This window comes from Agelaius tricolor, unplaced genomic scaffold (genome assembly GCF_023055355.1).
Source record: "Agelaius tricolor isolate 1412-34295 unplaced genomic scaffold, bAgeTri1.0.p SCAF_4, whole genome shotgun sequence".
Taxonomy (NCBI): Eukaryota; Metazoa; Chordata; class Aves; order Passeriformes; family Icteridae; genus Agelaius; species Agelaius tricolor.
The window spans coordinates 54,831,235-54,848,774 of NW_027269264.1; the positions used below are offsets into that span (position 1 = coordinate 54,831,235).

General features: G+C 46.4%; 1 protein-coding gene across 3 annotated transcripts in view; it reads left to right on the plus strand.

The window, feature by feature from the left end:
• Nucleotides 1–6,133: 6,133 nt before the first annotated feature.
• The window catches only part of SETBP1 (SET binding protein 1), a 270,277-nt gene continuing 258,870 nt past the window's right edge, over nucleotides 6,134–17,540 (plus strand). The window contains exon 1 of one of the 3 annotated variants that reach the window (XM_071425795.1): nucleotides 6,134–7,489. The gene's annotated coding sequence lies outside the window, so the exon portion shown is untranslated. The other 2 variants (XM_071425793.1, XM_071425794.1) reach the window with 2 other exon arrangements.

Sequence of the window (17,540 nt, forward strand, 5' to 3'; positions counted from 1 at the left end):
CACCTTGAAGTGGAAAGATTTTGCTTGCTGCTACAGGGCAGCTCCCATGAGAAATGCACTGTATGCACCTTGCTGTCAGCAAAGTTCAAGGGACATTTACACAATTCTTTTGCAAATTCATTTCCCAGGCTGCCAAGCCAGAAAGGACCATGCAGGCCATCTAGGCTGTGATCAGGGATTCAGCTTGGCTTAGGCCAAAGGATAGTTCTGTTTTACTCAGTTAAACTTTATTTCCAGAAAGGAATCTCAGATCAAATCCAGAATTGCACCTGGGTGATGTAACCCTCAGCCCCAATGTGGACCCCAAATGTTTGAGTGAGGTCTTGCAATTGCAGTGTGTGGAGAGAGTTAGAAATTTGAATTTACAGTGAATAAGAGTCAATTAAACCATTATTTGGGAAATGTTGAAGAATGGTCCCAGACCTCTTCCTTGAGAGTTTAGGAACCTATGTCCAGTCCCTTGATATCATTTAATTTTCTCACATACAAACCTCTTTCCATCTGCAATCAAATATATTTCTGATGGCTAAACACAATTCTTCAACCCTTGCCCTCATGTTTGTTTTTTTTTTTCCATTTTCCCCAAGTATTTGTTTTTGTTACCCTCTTCTATACCCTCTCCAGTTTTGTCACCATATGTCTAATAATGTGGCTGTGAGACCCTTGGACAGCCTCTAAAATTCAACCCAGGACTCGCACCAGCATTTTCAGATCTGAGGTTCCAATTCAAAGCTGGCAGTGCCAGGCTTGTCCAGGTTTTTGTTCTGGGTTTGTAAGATGCATCTTAGTACAATAAAACACATTTGTTTGCCCAAGCCAGGCAGTGTTTGCTACATCAGGCCATGGACTCTCATTCTTTGCTATTTCAGTGACCATAATGTCATCTACAAATGTCATCAAGAGCAGTTTTATATTTACTTCCAGATCACTGATGAATAGCATAAGAGGAAACCCCAGTAACACTCTTCTTTGGCCATAATTCTGCATTGACAATTGCTTTCAGAGATCTGTCAGTTAGGCAGTCCTTAACTCATTTCATGTCTGCTCCTGTCCTGAACCCAATTACTTTTGCTTGGCTAAAACATATCTTCTCGGAAGCCATCCACTTTCCAAGCTGAAAATGTCATGAGATGGTGATTTTTACCCACCCTCCTATTAAGCTTCTGAAGTGATTAATTGCTATGAACCTTGTACATCTTCATTTCAATGTGATATTTTCTCTGAATTCAACTTCTAGTTATCAATTCCTTTTATGGCTTCCCCAACTGGATTAAACCATTCTTTATGGCCAAAATTCCCAAACAGATGCAATAATTCCATTCACTCCATATCCTAAATTATACAGCTTTCAGTTGCCTCCTGCCTGTCTTGTGCTTCATCGACCGATGTCACATTTCTGCTGATGCTTTGTGCTTCTTATTCATGTTCCTGCTCCTATGGTAGTTTATAAACCTTAGATATACATAAGTACACATATTGAAGGCTATATGTACATATAGATGCAAAATTGTAATCTGTATTAAAACTGTGATGGAAACCCACACCATCCTAAGAAAATGGTGCACATGAGACACATGAGAATCCAGGATGGGTTTTGATGCTCGTTAGCAATTAGTTTCTTTGAAGATTTTTTTTTTTTTTTTTTTTTAATGAGGGAAAGAATTTAATGCACTTACGAGATCAGAGTCACTCGTTTGCTCAGGGAAGACTGAGAAACATCAACACACAATAAAAGCAGTGGCAAACTGATGGATGTCGAAAGAGCAAATATTCAGAGGGCTTCAAAAGGACAGGAGTGTCTGAGCAGGCTGAGCAAAGGGCAGGGCCTGGTGCTCTGCTGGTGTGCCAGCAAGTGCTGCATCACTGAGCATTACAACTTCTGTGTGCAGAGAAATGTTTGGACACCACCTCCACAGGGGTAAAAAGGATGTGGAAAGATCGGATAGATAAGAAAAGCCTGGGTTTGAGCCTGAGACTCCCATGTTGTCACCTCCCTGGTTGTTAAGCCATCAAAGTTTTCTCCTAATTGTCCTGGTTGAGGAATTGGAGACAAAATCCTCTTGTTTTTGGACAGTAACCAACATGACACAGCCTTTGTCAGCATTATGAAGATGCTGAGACAAGGGTGTCAGTTCTGAGTTATCAAAATAATGTGCAAGGGAAATGGTTTGGGATGGGAATACTGTGGGTATAAATGCCCTAAAACCACGGAGAATCAACCAAAACAGGGGAGTTATGTCTTCCAAAATTAGTTTTGCACTTGGTTTCCAACCCCTTGGCCCTGAATTTTGATTCTTGCCTGTCATTGTTCACACAACAATGTTGAAACTCGATACCAGATGTCAGAAAGATTTATAAAATAAAAGAGTAACATTAAAATCACTGTTATTTCTAATTTGTCCAACCAATTGAATTACCATTTTTTTGATTAAAAAAAAGAGAGTATTGAAATATGTTCACATTTCCCCCCTATTTTCACTTGTCTTGAAATTTGATTGTGGTGGGATAAAAGGAGTTGGAAACTGGGTATCTGAAATTTTGGTTGTGTGTATGTACATATAAATAAATTAATGATCACAAGATGATAGATGATAGATAGATAGATAGATAGATAGATAGACAGATAGTCTTCTACATAAATCTCAGAAATGTACTAGATATCTGATGAGCCAGACATCACACAAAGTATCTTTGTTAAGCAATTTTAATAGTAAATATATACTTTTAATGATCTGATTGTATTTTTGTATCCTATAAAGTTACCACTGTTTTACTGCAGGCTTCTCAAGATTTATTTTTTTTTTTGTATCTTTCACACTTACAAATCACCCAATAATTCTGCATGATTTTAATTCATACCTTGAACTTTGGGAGAGTTATATAGATATTTAACTTATTATGCTATTTATATAAAAATAACAAGCTCATGGCCTTCATTACAAAACATCTATCTCATGCAGTCAAGGTTATGTGTAGACTGATAGGCACAAATAGGAAACTCATCTCATCTGCTGCAGAACCAAACCAACTTTATGAATGCCATCATACTTTTTTTTTTTTTTTAAGTGAAAAGAACAAAGAGGAGAGAACTTCCTCTTTGAGATTATCCACTTAGATTGAGCTCCTTGACACACAGCAGAGACAGGGGGAGGAGGTTGTTTAAAAGAGGGAAAATTTTCTAGAACTAGAAGACAAAACCTCAGGTCAGAGAAGCTTTGATGTCAGCGCTGATCCAGGGTGATTTATGCACATGTGTCCTACATGGTGACCACTCAAAGGGATGGGTCTTTTTCTGTTTATGAAATTTATCCTGACAGAGTTTGATGTCTACAAGTAAAAGTAACCAGGTGTGATTTTTTTTTTCTTTCAGTTATACATATGACAGGCCTAAAAATAACTTTGGGTGAATCACAAACTTCCTTTGCTAGGTCTGAATCTTTCTTATTTTTTTTTCTTTAAATTCTGCCATGTTTTCAAAGTGAGCATTAAATAAGCCATTATCTCTATTGCTTTCTAAATTGAACTCACTTTGAAATAATTTTTTGTGGGGCTTCTTAAATACATTTGTTTATGTATTTGTGTCCTCTCCAGAAGTAAATAAATACAAAATAAAACGAGAAAAGGCTCAGAAAACACTTTTTATCTTAAATTTACTGAATATAATCAAAATATTATTTTCTAGCAAAGGGGAAGCAAATGTGATTTTTTTTTTCTTTTTCTTTTTCTCTTTTTGGGGGGGGGGTATTTGATTCCATAATTTGGTTCTCTGTGTCAATGTAATCATGCCAATTATTTCATAGCCATTTGCGAGCTTATTCCAAGGAGGAAGATGGTGGTCAGCGGAGCTCTTTGATACAGAGTTCACCTGCCAAAAGTTTTCATTTCAAAACCAGAATTCTTCACGGAAAATGTCAGCGCCAGTTCTGCCAAGAAATGTTGAAACTGTTTCTTTTTCCCTTTTGTTTAGATACAAGATGACAAAATGTAGCTCCAGTTGGGTGATTTAATTCAAACAAACAAGCCTCCCTTCCATGTCAAAGAGCGGATTGGAAATGACAATCCCTGTTTGGTTTCAATCAGAAACGTCAGTTTTCAGAGTGACATTTCCGATCCCGGGGTTTGTGAGTCCTGTGTTTGTTTGGGATGGAGATGGGGTTGATCTGCTGGTTGTCATTTGGGAGGCTTCTTGTGTATTTTCCTGATTTATTTGTTTTCTCCTATTGGAGAGAACCATGAGGAAAAGCCCACCAGGGAAGGACAGGCTGCTGCACCTGAGCTCAGGTGTTTGGGATTTGCAGGTGTCCGGTGGATGTCAGTCGCACAGGGATATCCAAAGGGAAGCGATGCTTTGGGCTGGCTTTTACCCAGGAATTTTTTTCCCAGGAGCACAGTGGGGCTGAGGGCACATCCTCACCCGGGCTGCTGAGGGTTTGGGAGGACTGTGCTGCTGGCATCTCGTGGGCCCTCAAATCTCTTCCACCCATTTGGGGTTAGACTGACACCTGGGTTGTAGGGCTGCTGCTCCTCCTAAAGGGACAGGGTGAGAGAGCTGCAGTTTTCCAGTCTGGAGAAGAGAAGGGCTTTCTAAGGGAGCCCCTGCCAGAGCCTAAAGGTGCTCCAAGAGAGATGGAGATGAACTTTTACACGGGCCTGGAGTAGGGAATGGCTTCAGACTGAAAAAAGGCAGGTTTAGATTGAATATTAGGAAGAAATTCTTGGCTGTGAGGGGGGTGAGGCCCTGGCACAGGGTGCCCAGAGAAGCTATGGCTGCCCTATCCCTGGAAGTACCCCAGTCTAGGTGGGATGGGAGTTTGGAGAAGCCTGGGATAGTGGAAGGTGTCCCTGACAATGGCAGGGGGTGGGACAAGATCTTTTAAGTCCCTTCCAAGCCAAATAATTCTATGATTCTATGATGTAAGGGGATATCAACATGAATAAGCTTTCATGGCCCATGAGGGTCAACCCTTGCATCAGCTGCACACTGAATTCAGATCACTCAGGATGACAGCCTGAAGCCACCCTCTGTCCCAGAGCAAAGAGGAGAAGACTTGGTGTTCTTTGAGCCTCCTGCAGCACTCTGGGACAGGGAGCCCTGTGGCACCATCTTTGCAAAGGATCAAGGATGCAGAGGAGCACAGTGGGGTACTCCCTACATTCCCCCTCCTGCCCCTGGCATGTTATCTTCATCTGCAAGTACAACTCCACAGCTCCATCCCACAGGTCCTCCCTCCTCCGGGGGCTCCTCCTCATCGTCTCTGTGGTTACTCAGGCAAGCCAGCAATTTACTCCCGTGAGTAAAGGTTTGCCCAGCTGGCAGACCAAAAGGCAGCATCACCCAGACTGCTGGCAGAGCAAGGGTAGGAAAGGAAAAGCCCAACAATTCGGATTTTGCACCGTTCCACCGGCCTGCAGCTGGGTTTGTGCTGCGTTTCGTACACTGCTACTGGTCCATTCTGAAAGGTGCTGGGATTTGGGGGGGTGGATTTATTCCTTAAATCAGGGGTCGAGAGTCGTTGCTTATCTCCCCCAGCCCCAGAGAGGGAATTCTCAGTGTGGCCCGAGCGGCAGGCGCTGTACCCCGAAAATGTCTCGCACGGGTCAAGAACCCGCCGCGAAAAGCACACGGGGGGCTGGCGGGGGGGCGGCCGGGAGGGCGTGGGAGAGGCTGAGCCCGGAGTGGGATAAATGGGATAAATAGCCCTGCCCTGAATCTCACCTCCTCTGCCTTTGCTCCCCTGCCCCCATCAGTGCTGCAGTTGTGTCAGGTAGTGGCACTGTTGAGTACATTAACCCGGAGCCGAGCATTGCAGCCACACCGAGAGCGTGTCTGCGTGTGAGCGTGTGTGAGAGCCTGTGTGTGTGTGTGTGTGTGTGCGTGTGTGCGTGCGTGTGTGTGTGTGTGTGTGTGCCCCTGATCATTCCCATTTATTCCCCACACTTCGCCCTCTCCCCCCGCCCCCAGGGCTGCAGGACTCCGGCAGCGAGCGATGGAAACAGAGGAAAGAGAGAGACATCAGCCCCCCAGATCTGCTTAACCAAATCGCCGCCCCTTGCAGGGAGGGAGAGAGAGAGGCAGGAGCGGGGGGGGTGGGGGGGGGGGGGGAGGGAGAACCAGACCAAAAAGACAAAATAAAAGACAGAGAAAGGAAAAATCCAGCGAGGGAGCAAAAAGCCGCCCCCAGGCGCACCCTTTCTCAGCGGGGAAGGGGATGCGGGTGTGCGTGCGCGCTGTGTGAGTGTGCGAGCACCGGCTCCGGCCCCATCGGGAGCAGGGGGTGTTTTCCCTCCGCCTTCCCTTCGCCCTCCCCCGGCCGGCGCGGGGCGGCGCGGGGGGAGCGGAGCGGAGCGGGGCGGGCGGCGCAGCCCCGCAGCCCCGCCGGAGCTCCGGCACCCGCTCCGGAGCCCAGCGAGAGCAGGGATAAAGGCAAGAAGCTTCCTCGCCGTCGCCAAGCAGCCCTTTTCTCCTGGCGGGGCTTTGCTCTTTTTCTTTCTTTTATTCTTTTTTTTTTCTTCTTCTTCTTCTCTCTTCGGTTTTTTTTAGTTTTTTTTTTTTCTTTTTTTCCTTTTTCTTCTTTTTTTTTTTTTTTTTTTTTTTTTTAATATTTTTGAAACTCCTCGCCGGGAAAAGCAAAACCGAAAACGCTTCCCCGCAACCTCGCCCCCCTGCAAAAAGGCTCCCAACCAACCAACAACAACAAGCAGAGAGAAAAAGAGCCCCCCCCTCCCAAAAAAATTTTTAAAAGAAGAAAAAGAAAAGAAAAAGCGAGAGAGCTGGAGACCAGCTCCATCGATTTCAAATCCAGGATTTTATCCAGTGCATTGAGGGGCTTCTTTTTTTTTTTTCGGTCTCTCTTTTTTTTTTTTTTTTTTCCTTCTTACCCCCTCCTCCTTTCTTTCACCCCCCGCCCCCCTGTCCCCCCCTTCTCCTCCTACTCACCCCCCTTTTTTTCCTTTTCATTTTATTTTGGATCCTGCTAAAATTAGCCGGGACTGCTCTGGGTGTTGCGTGTTAATTTGATTTACTCCGGGATTCCGGCTTTCCAAGACGCCATTTTCCCCCCTTTTTTCTCGCTCTATCTCGCTCTATTTATCCCCTCTCTATCTATCTTTTATCTCCCGGGCTGTCTCTCCGTCTGTCTGTCCGTCCATCTCCCTCTCTCTCTCCCCGGTGCCTTCCTCCTCCTCCCCCCGCCCTCCTCCCTCTGCGCTCTGCGTGCGCGGCGCGGCCGGGCGCTCCCCTCATCCCCATTTGACAGATGAACACCGCCATGGGTTTGCCGCAACACAAGCAAAAGCACCTTTGGGGGCTGTGGCGAGGGATTGAAACCGGGATCTAAAAGAGAAGAGACAAGAAGAAGGGGGGAAATCCGACGAGGAGGAGGAGGAGGAGGAGGAGGAGGAGGAGGAGGAAGAAAGAAGAAGAAGAAGAAGAAGAAGAAGAAGAAGAGGAAGCTGCTAAGAAGCCCCCGCTGCCGTTTTGGGGATATGGGTTAGTAAATGCGGGGGGAAAAAAAAAAAAAAAAAAGAACGAAAATTCTGAGGCATCGAGGAAAGGTCTGCCTTGATGATCGGAATCGCAGGAGGATCGTACGCTTCTCTCCTGTTCCTTCACCCCCCTTTTTTTTTCTTTTTTCTTTTTTTTTTAATTTTTTCCCCCTTCTGCATGCAAAAGTTAAGGTCGTCCCTTTTTTGTTTGTTTGTTTGTTTGTTTGGGGGTTTTTTCCCTCCTCTCTGTTGTGACTTTGCAATGGCGCGGAAAAGGGCTTTATTTAATTTTTTTTTTTTTTTTTGGGAGGGGGGAATATTTCTCCTCTGTGCATTGCATGCGAATCCTCCTCCTCCCCATCCCCTCCGACCCCTTCCCTCCCCATGCTTTGTGCCTCTTTAGGAGCATGTGTGTGTGTGTCTGTGTGTGGTTGTCGTGGGGTGGGGGGTACCGGTGGTGCCTCTAAGACCGGGAAAGGGGTTGGAATTTTTTTTTCCAGGAGTTTGAATAATGTATTTATTTCCCCCCCCCCCCCACCCCACCCCCGGCATATACCCCCTCTGCCGGCCCCCGCTTGGGCAGCCCACATGTGTTTATACGTGTAGGTGGCAGCTATGTGTGTGCCTGTGGAAATTGGGGAGGGAGGGGGACGCGACCCCCCCCGCTTCGTAAATTGCAGGTTAAGTGGAGCTAGAGAGCAGCGCTGTAACCTTATGGGGATTTGTGTGTGTGAGCGTGTGCGTGTGTGTGTGTGAGTGTGAGCGATGTGTGTGCGCGGGGCTCCGCGGCCGAACCGGGGGGCGCCGCTGCCCCGGGGTGGCCCCGCCGTGTTCTGACATTGAAAAGGACACGCAGCCCCCGAAAAGCTGCGGGTTTGGGGAACAACCGAGCGGGAGGACGGGGTGGGGGTAGTGATTAGCAAAGCGGGACACCCCCCCCATGCCGCCCCACCACCACGCTCGGTGGCTGGATAATGGCTCTTAACAAGCCGGTGATTGCCGCCCTCGGGACCCTGCCGGCCCCTGGAGCCCGCGCGAGGGGTGGGAGCGGAGTTCAGCCGTGGGCAGGCTGAGCCCCGGCGCTGCTCTGGGGAGCAGGGGGTGACCCGCAGCCCGCAGCCTCGGGCGGCTTTTGTCAACCCCAGCCCTGGCGCAAGGCTCCTGCCCGGCGCCGGGCACCCGCACTCACACTCACACTCACACCCGCACCCCTTCCTCGCCGGGGTTCCCCGCAGGGCAAGGGGAATTCGGGTCCCTTCCTGCATCCCCGGGTGCACACCGTGTGTCAGCGTGAGTGAGTGAGTGAGTGAGTGAGTGAGCGTGTCCGTGTGCTCGCATCCCAACATCCCAGCGCCCCAGCGGGCACGGCGCTCCCCGCGCTGCCCCTGCCTGCCTGCCGTATTTATGTCTCCAAAAGGCAGTTGAGAGAAGGATTTCCGATTCGTTTCCGCTTCAAATAAACGGCCCCGATAATCCCGGGCCTGACGCCTGATGCTCAAAAGGCACTTGGCCGCCGGGAGCCCAACCCGGGGAGGCGGGGGGGAGACGGGGCACACCCGGCTCGGACACCCGCAGTGGGCAGCTCCTGTGGCCTCGGGAGGGGTGAGGAGAGGGGCTTGGTGCCCGGGGGATGCGCACGGGGGATGCGAGGGGAGATGCGAGGGGAGCACCCACCCATTCCGGTGCCGTGGGGTGGCGGTGTCCCCGCGGCTGCCGTGAGCCGGGCTAACCCAGCCGGGCTCTGGGAGGAGCGGGAGGATGGAGGGAGAGCCTGGCAGGCTGTTCCCGCCGTGTACAGAGGTGTTTCATTAGCCCCCGGCCCGCGGCGGCCCCGCTCTGGGGTGGGGGGGACCCTCCGTGTGTCCTTCTGTGTCCGTCTGTCACACGGCAAGGGATGCAGGGGAGCGGGGAGAGGAGAGGGCAGAGCTGGCCAGTGCTCCGCTGTCAGGGAGAGCATCTGAGCCTCCTGGCGTGGATGGAATTGTTCCGGGAGGAGAGGGCTGCTGGCAAATCCAGTCCTGTGTGGAATATTATGGGCCCAAACGGGAACGATTGGTGGTTTGAAAGCCCCTGCATGCGGGATTGACTCGGTGCAGGCTGCAGAAATGCTATTATCAGGTGTCTGGAGACAGGTAGTGACAGCATGAACCTGAGGAAACAAGTGGACCCTGTATTGTGGACAGCAAAAAAAAAAAAAAAAAATTCTTATCAGGGAATCATAGAATGTTTTGGCTGGAAGGGACGTTAAAGCTCATCTCATTCCAGCCCCATTTTCCCGCAGGGCAGGGACACCTTCCCCTCGACCAGGCTGCTCCAAGCACCATCCAGCCTGGCCCCAAACACTTCCAGGGACTGGACCCGTTCATGGGAAAATGTGCAAGTGCCTGTTTCATGCACAGCTTTCTGCACTTCCTCAGCCTTTGCTGAGATTACACCCTCATCAGAAGCTCCTTCCACTCAAAGGAGAAACTTTTTTCCATCTCCATTTGTTTTTTAGCTGAAAGGAGGACAAAAAAAAAACCCATCCACACAATGGACTTGTACTTTAATCTGTGCTCTTAGCTCAGAAGGGTTATGTAAAAATAGGGAAAAAAAACAAAAGCAGAAACACTCAAACACTCAGTGAATGGAGACTTCTCTTCCATCTCTTATTGGCTTCAACTTTTTTTTTTTTTTTTTAAACTTCTCAGACTCAAAGTTTTAATTGAAACCAGAAGTCTATTGAGAAGTAACTGAGCCAAGAAAACCTCTGTTTTCTCTGCAACTAGGGATGGGGAATAAATAATTTTTAGCTGATGTTATTTCAAGTCGTTTGAGCTTTTTGATTCCTGCCAAAAAGCCCAGCATAGATTATTAACACATTATCATTTTAGGAGGACACACTTTTTGAAATGCCATAAAATGGTGTGTTAGGTTTGTGCAGAGCCATAAACTATGCTGGTTGTTGGCAAACAAAAGAAACAGTGGCCATGATTTATTATTAATAATGATCATAACTGAGCTATTTAGCTTGATTTGATATATACTGGTTTCTCTGCTGAGGTTGCTGTGTATTGTTTTCAATAATATTGTACTTTGATTAAGTTGGTAACTGTTCTTGTTTAACAACTGCTTTTGCTGTGTGCTTAATTAACTTAAATGCTCAAAAAGGTGCAACCATAATTTTTTTTGCTTCAGATGCAGCTTAATCTCCTCTTCTGCTCTTTTTTGACCCATCCTTTGAGCTCCTTTTCCCTACCACACACATCTCTTAGGTGCAAGTGCCAATTTACCAACAGGACTCTTGTTTTCCATTACCAGATTTGCCTAATCCCAGTTTCAGTGACTTTTTTTCCCTCTCAGTAGGGCTCAATTGCTCACACATAATCTTTCCCTTCTGTTTTCTTTCCCCTTTGGACAACACCCTCCAGGACTGAAAAACTCTTGCCTTGTGCCCTGAGACTTGCAATTACACAGCAATTTTGACTCTTGACCTAACTAGTAGCAAGAAAGGCTATTGTCTAATGAACCACGTAAAAACAGTTCTGGGATCCAACAGATTGCTGTGATGGAAATGAAAGATGTCCCAGTGAACTGATGACTGATTTGTTTAACCATATGCCTAGGCAGTTTTCCTTGCTCCCCATTAACCACCCATCTCTGGAGGATCTGTGATCTGTGGGTCTGTGACAATGCTGAAAGGCAGAATTGATAACTGCCAAAATCCTTTCCATGAGGCATTGGGGGGACAGATTTTAAGCCGTGCTCAGAACATGCAGCACCATTTTTGCCCACCATAGCATGCAGGCATGCAGGCAGGTTTTAGGTTTGTGAGTGCTGTGTTTAAGGGTGCTTCTGGTGATGAGGGCAGCAAATCTGTGTGTGAAAATCATAGAACCAGAGATTTGTGTTGGAAGGGAGTTTAAGCATCATCTCATTCCACCCCTCGCCGTGGGCAGGGACACCTTCCACTATCCCAGGCTGCTCCAAGCCCTGTCCAATCTGGCCTTGAACCCCCTCAGGGATGGGGCAGCCACAGCTTCTCTGGGAAACCTGTGCCAGGGCCTCGCCACCTCACTGGGAGGAACGTTTTTCTAATATAGGTAACCTATAAAATAGTAAGTAGACAGAGGAAGTACATGGTAAGGTCTAGCCTCATTGCTGGGAAGTCCAGGGAATCTTAGGGCAGCATAAATACAAAGTTTAGAGCTAGTCCAAAGAGAGGAAGGTGAGACTCTGTGGGAGAACCTTAGTGGAGAAGGTTCCCAGTGTTTTGCTGCAGGGCTTGTGGTTTCTACTGGGACTGGTTTTGCTGCTATTGTAGGTTCTGCTCTCATTACTTTCTCCCTTTCCAGCTTGATAGAAAAAAGCTCTCATTCCCGTTATTCTTGCTGAGGAAATAAAATGACTTACACTTTTAGGAAATTGTCACTTTGATTAAAGATGGACTTCAAAACCCCTCAACTCAGTATTTGAGCCCGGGGGGACTGTCAGATCTGAAAGCGATTTGCAAACATTGGATATTGGGAGTTCTCTTTCCTTCTGATATAGATATGAAATCAGTTTTCAAGTGTGTGTGGTTAGCAACACCTGGAGACTGTTTCTTTCTCCTCCCAATGAGAAGGCTTCACCTGAAGTGAAGTTCATTGGATTTTTGGACCTGTTTAGAGGTCTGCTGGATGCTGGTACCAAGCACAGCTCTGCAACAGGCACCTGGACTCTGTATTCGCATTTGACTGGTTGTAGAAAGTACAAAGTTAAGGGAATAAACAGCTAGGGGAATAAAGGAAGACAAAATAATTTCGTAAATTGAATAAAAGCAGTCAGAGAATCTTTCAGAGCTGAGGAAATGAGTGAAGGAAGTAGCTAATTTCTATTTATCAGCTCTTGAGAGAGAGCAGGGTTAGGAGCTATTTTGCCCTTCTGGAGCTGGATTTATTTTGGAGGACAAATTGTCCAAATGCAATGATGAACTTTTCAGTAAGGTTTGGGATGACTGGGTATGAAAAGAAACCTTCTGACATTCTTTCATTTAGGGTTTTGCTGTCTTTTATGTCTCTTCAAGCAGAAACTTTGAAGAAGAGCAGGTGACCAAAGAGGAGGGTGGCCAGGGAAATGCTCTGGGAATATGGGCCTTGGTGCTGCTCACACATCCCTGGGTCAGGTTTACTCCTGCTCATGAGTAGGCACTCTGGTGGGGCTCGTGCATTTGTCCATCCAGCACAGGGGTTTTTCAGGGAATACAGGCGTTGTGCAGGTGGTGAGGATGAGTTACCTTTCCTGTGCAGGGCTGCTGAGTCTGATGTGCCCTTTCGAATGTGTGGAAAAGCCATGCAAGAGGAGGCCAATTTCCACACAAATGTGAGGGCACAAGGTGGTGACAAGGCTCTGAGCTGCCCTGGTGAGCGGCAGAGCATGAGGTGGCCCAAGGCTTGGCTCTGCAATGTATTGGGAGGAGCTGGGGTTGTGGCTAAACATTGTCGTGGGGGGACTTATTTATCTTCTCAGTGCCTCTGAAAGAGTGAATTCCTGGTTCAGTAAGGGCTGCTGTGCAGTCCTGGTCAGACAAGGGCTCTGTGAGGATGGCAGCAATGACAGCAAAGTTTCCTCTCCTGTAGTATGTTATAACTAGTAACAGTGCTTGGGAAATCTTTTCAGAAGAATGTGTGGTAGGCAAGCACGGGGTAACCCAGGACTCACTCAAATACCTCAAAATTAGAGATGGGCTAAAGATCGGAAGCCTGAGGTTTTAAGTTACTTTGAAACTTTTGTTAGCCTTAACCTTTAAAACTGAGATATATATGTATACAATGAATCATGCTCTTTCTGTCCTGGCATTTTAGCAGATGGAGAAGCCAGTTTTAAGATGGAAGGGAGAAAATGATGATACTCAAACCAAGGGTCAAGCTGCAAGGTGTTACAGGCACGTCTTCCCTCAATATGAATCCACATATCCTGAATGTCCTACTGATGTGATTTTTAAGGCTTGGACACTGGCCTAACTTCCCTCTGTGTTTCCAGACCCAGCATATTCTGGAGTGATGCTGTGATCCATGTCTACCTCTCCTCAAGACTCACTAAATACTTGGCTTTGGAGAATATGGTGGGGTTTCCACTGAAACTCCTCTGAAATCCTACTAGTTTCCTAGACAAGGAAACCCTTCCTGTAGTTTTTCTTTCTTTTTTTTTTTTTTCTTTTTTTTCCTTCTTTTTATTATTTTTTCTTTTTTTTTTCTTTTTCTCTCTCTCTCTAAAGCCTTCGTATGGAGCTCTATAGTGGGAATTCAATAGAATTCTATACTGGGAATAATTCTCTGCTGAATCCCTTAGTTCTTTTTCAGAAGGGATCAGAGACACAAAGCTTAACTGGGGGAGTTCAGTAAGTGTTCAAACAGGACTGTACACATGTAAAGTGCTGTAGCAGGCATCTGGGCAAAGTGTTACTACACATGTCCATTGTTCCTAAGGTTGCAAATCAGACAATTTAAAATATTAACCCATACATTCACATCCTTGTAATTTCCATAAATCTTCAACTAATGGGCTGAAAAATGGCATGCTTTCTCTCTGTTTCATGACAATTTTCTTCCTGAAAATTTGAGTAAGCCTCTCCAACTATCAGTTTTGTTTTCAATAGATTCAGAAAAAGTGAGAGTGGAAAAAGGAAACACTTTCTTTTTTTTAAATTATTCTAAATGCATGCTTTTAATGATTACAGCAGTCTCTATCTTATGGATGGAGGGCTTCTTGATGGCCTTTGCCATCTTTTGGTGTTTGAGTGAGACAAAAATTAGAGGCCATGGTTTCTGATGCCATGACAGATTGGAATGTAGACATCCTGAAGTTAATGGTATTCTTGTAGTCTGTTGGCTTAAAGAGAAGGGCACTGGCCCAAAAAATCCTGTTGGATAGGAGTCATAAATGGCCTTTTTTCATAGGTGTTGGTTACATTAGATTAGAGTTCTGTGTCACAGGAGGTACTCACACGAGCATGAGTCCTGCTCCTCCACATCTATCACCAGCATTGAAGAGACATCTGCTCTTAAAACATGCTGTCTTCTAGCTGTGGCTTTTAGGACAGAACATTTTCTTTACCCTCAGCTCAGCAAACAGACCTCCCAAAGTGCTTAAGGAGAACCTTTGATAAAAAAAAAAGCAGTGTGAGTAAAAAATAAAATAACAATAATCTGCAGCATGCTTCTAGGTAGGAACTGAGAACTTGTTCAAACCCACAGCCATCTCCAGATGGGGAGCAGCAGCACAGACACCTCAGTTCAGGGCTCTCATCACAGCCAACAGATCAAACTTTGGCTGGGAGATAAGTGAAGGATTCAGATTAAGAGACAGCAACCCAAGGTTCATTGGATTGAAGAGAGGTGGTACCCATGACTGACTTGACATTGGAGTCCTCTCCAAATGTTGATCCCATCACAACCTTTAACATCCTCCTGGAGTCAGTGTTAGAAGTATTACAAGTGACAGAATGAGAGGAAATGGTCTCAAGTTGCTCCAGGGGAGGTTTAGATTAGATAACAGGAATAAACTTTTTCCTGGAGAGTTGGTCAGCCATCGGAACAGGCTGCCCTGGAAAGTGTTGAAGTCACCATGCATGAAGTGATCAACAAAATGTGTGGATGTGGCACTTGGGGACATGGGGTGGCCTCGGCAGTGCTGGGGAAATGGTTGGATTCCATGATCTTAGAAGGCTTTTCCAACCTGAATGATTGTATGAGTCTATAGGAGTAATAATCCAAAGTGCTGGTCCTGCCTCGATAGGGATTTGAGTGGTGAATCTGGGACTCCTGACCCTCTGTGCTGCCTCGGAGGGAGCCCGATGTGTGCAAAGAGCACAGTAAAGTAATTGAGCTGGAGAGGCCTTTCAGGCCTGCAGATACTCAGCAAGCTTTTATCTCCTCCTGACTCAACTTCACACAGCACTTCTGTAACCACTTCCTCTTCAGCCTCATTAGAGGCAAGGGTGCTCCTTCTCTTTGCCCACAGCCGCTGTCAGTTAACTTGCCTTCATTCCTGGCCTCAGGTCTTCCCATCAGCATGCTCCCAGCTAATGTTTTTGTGCCTCTTGATATCACTGTCCCAGCACTGTGGGCTGCTCTTTGTCCCGTGTGCATCCAGCTGCATCCACTTGTGTCCTGTGCTGCTTTTTTCTCCTGATTTTTCCTGTTCTTTTCCTTCTTTTCTTTCTTTTCTTTCTTTTCCTTCTTTTCCTTCTTTTCCTTCTTTTCCTTCTTCTCCTTCTCCTTCTCCTTCTCCTTCTCCGTCTTCTTCTTCTTCATCTTCTTCGTCTTCTTCTTCGTCTTCTTCTTCTTCGTCTTTGTCTTCTTCTGTCTATGAGGCTTTAAGGGAATTTCTTTTATTTCTGGCCCTGACACTCTCTTTCCCCAAAAATACTGATGTACTTTGCAGGACAAAGCACTCCCAATGCTTTCCTTTAGATAGCCCAAATTATTGCTATTCTTCTTGTATGCCCTTTAGACACCCCTTTTTCTCACAGTCCCCTCTTGATGTTGGGGATGCTTGGTGTATTATACAGCACCATGCAAGGCACCACTGCTTACTCAGCATGGAAACACACAGTGCAGTGTCCTGGATGGACAAAATCCAAACTTTCTTACTCCCAGCATGGTTTGAAGCACGCGGAATGGAATAACATGGGATGTGTTTTTTGTACAGACTCCAGACTGGGCACGGGATAGATCCTGGACTGAAGCCTTTTAGGTCCTCCTTGTGCCATCACTTATGGCTCTGAGGAATGGATGCTGAGCCAAGACATGGTGCATTCCCCATCAGATGTGTTGTTAGATTTTATTTATTTCTTTGTTTTTCCCAAAGGAAGAGGAAGCTGGTCTATTTGGCACATGTGCAAGCAAAAATGAAATAATGGAGAAGGGGAGGGAAAAAAAAGGCGAAAGAAGGAGTTCTGTGGCAGCAGCAGTAAATAAAAACAAAACTCTCATTAATGATTCATGCAGAGAAATAAATTTCCACACATTTCGTGGTGCAGAGGGAAATGTTTGATCAGAGGGAGAAGAAGAGATTGTTGCCCTGCCATGACGGTGTTAGAAGGAGGCTACTGTGTATGATGGCAGCTCTCCAAGAGCAGAGTCAATCTAGGAAAGTTTGGTAACACAGATGATGGAATTGTACAGGGGTTTGCTTTCTGTGGCTGGTCTCTGTGCCAGTAACCTTTCCCTAAATACCCATAAAACTTTCCATTTGTAGCCTGGAGTAGCTGCTGCTACCTCCAGGATGGTGTGCTTGGCAAGAGCTGGCTGGAACATAGTAAGTATTTAAGTCCCCTTCTGTGCACATTGACACTTCTTCCCAAAGAGTTTTATGGCTGTTGTTAATGGAATAAATTTTATCCTTGCAGTGGCACACACTCAGCTGCATCCAGCAGAGTGCTCAGGGTGGTCTCCTGGTTCATCCCAGGAGTCACCTCTGATTGTACATCACACTGAGAGTGATGATGATTGGTCTGGGAGCTCAGCAACTTGGTGTTGATCTGATTTAGGCAAATTTACCAGCTTGACTTTTTGTGTTGTAATGAGCTGAGGCACAGCTGGCATCTCCTTCTGCTTTTCAGTGTCCTGGAGGCCTGATGTTCACAAGGAAAATGGGCAAAAACCACATGCCAGCTATAGGTGTCATTAGGATCAAACACTACCCTTGATTTCCTAGAGAAGTTGTAAATGCCTGGAAGTGTTCCAGGCCAGGTTGGACTTGGGGTTGGAGCAACCTGGTCTAGTAGAAAGCGTTCCTGCCCATGGCAGGGGGCTGGAAAAAGATGGTTGTTAAGGTCCCTTCCAACACAAGCCAAATTTTTGTTGCCTACCTCGGAGGGAACAAATGGGAGGAGTTTGATCATTTTAGAGACCAGAAGCCTCTGTGAGAAGGTGTTCACGGGTCTGATGACTGCACTCCCTTTCCCAACACTCTGATACAGCTTTAGGTTATGAGTGAGTAGATTTACAGAACCTTGGTAGATTTCTGAGGCAGGAGTTTGTAAAAGCCCTTGGGCAGCATGGATGGGCACCTCTCCTGCTCCTGCAGATGGG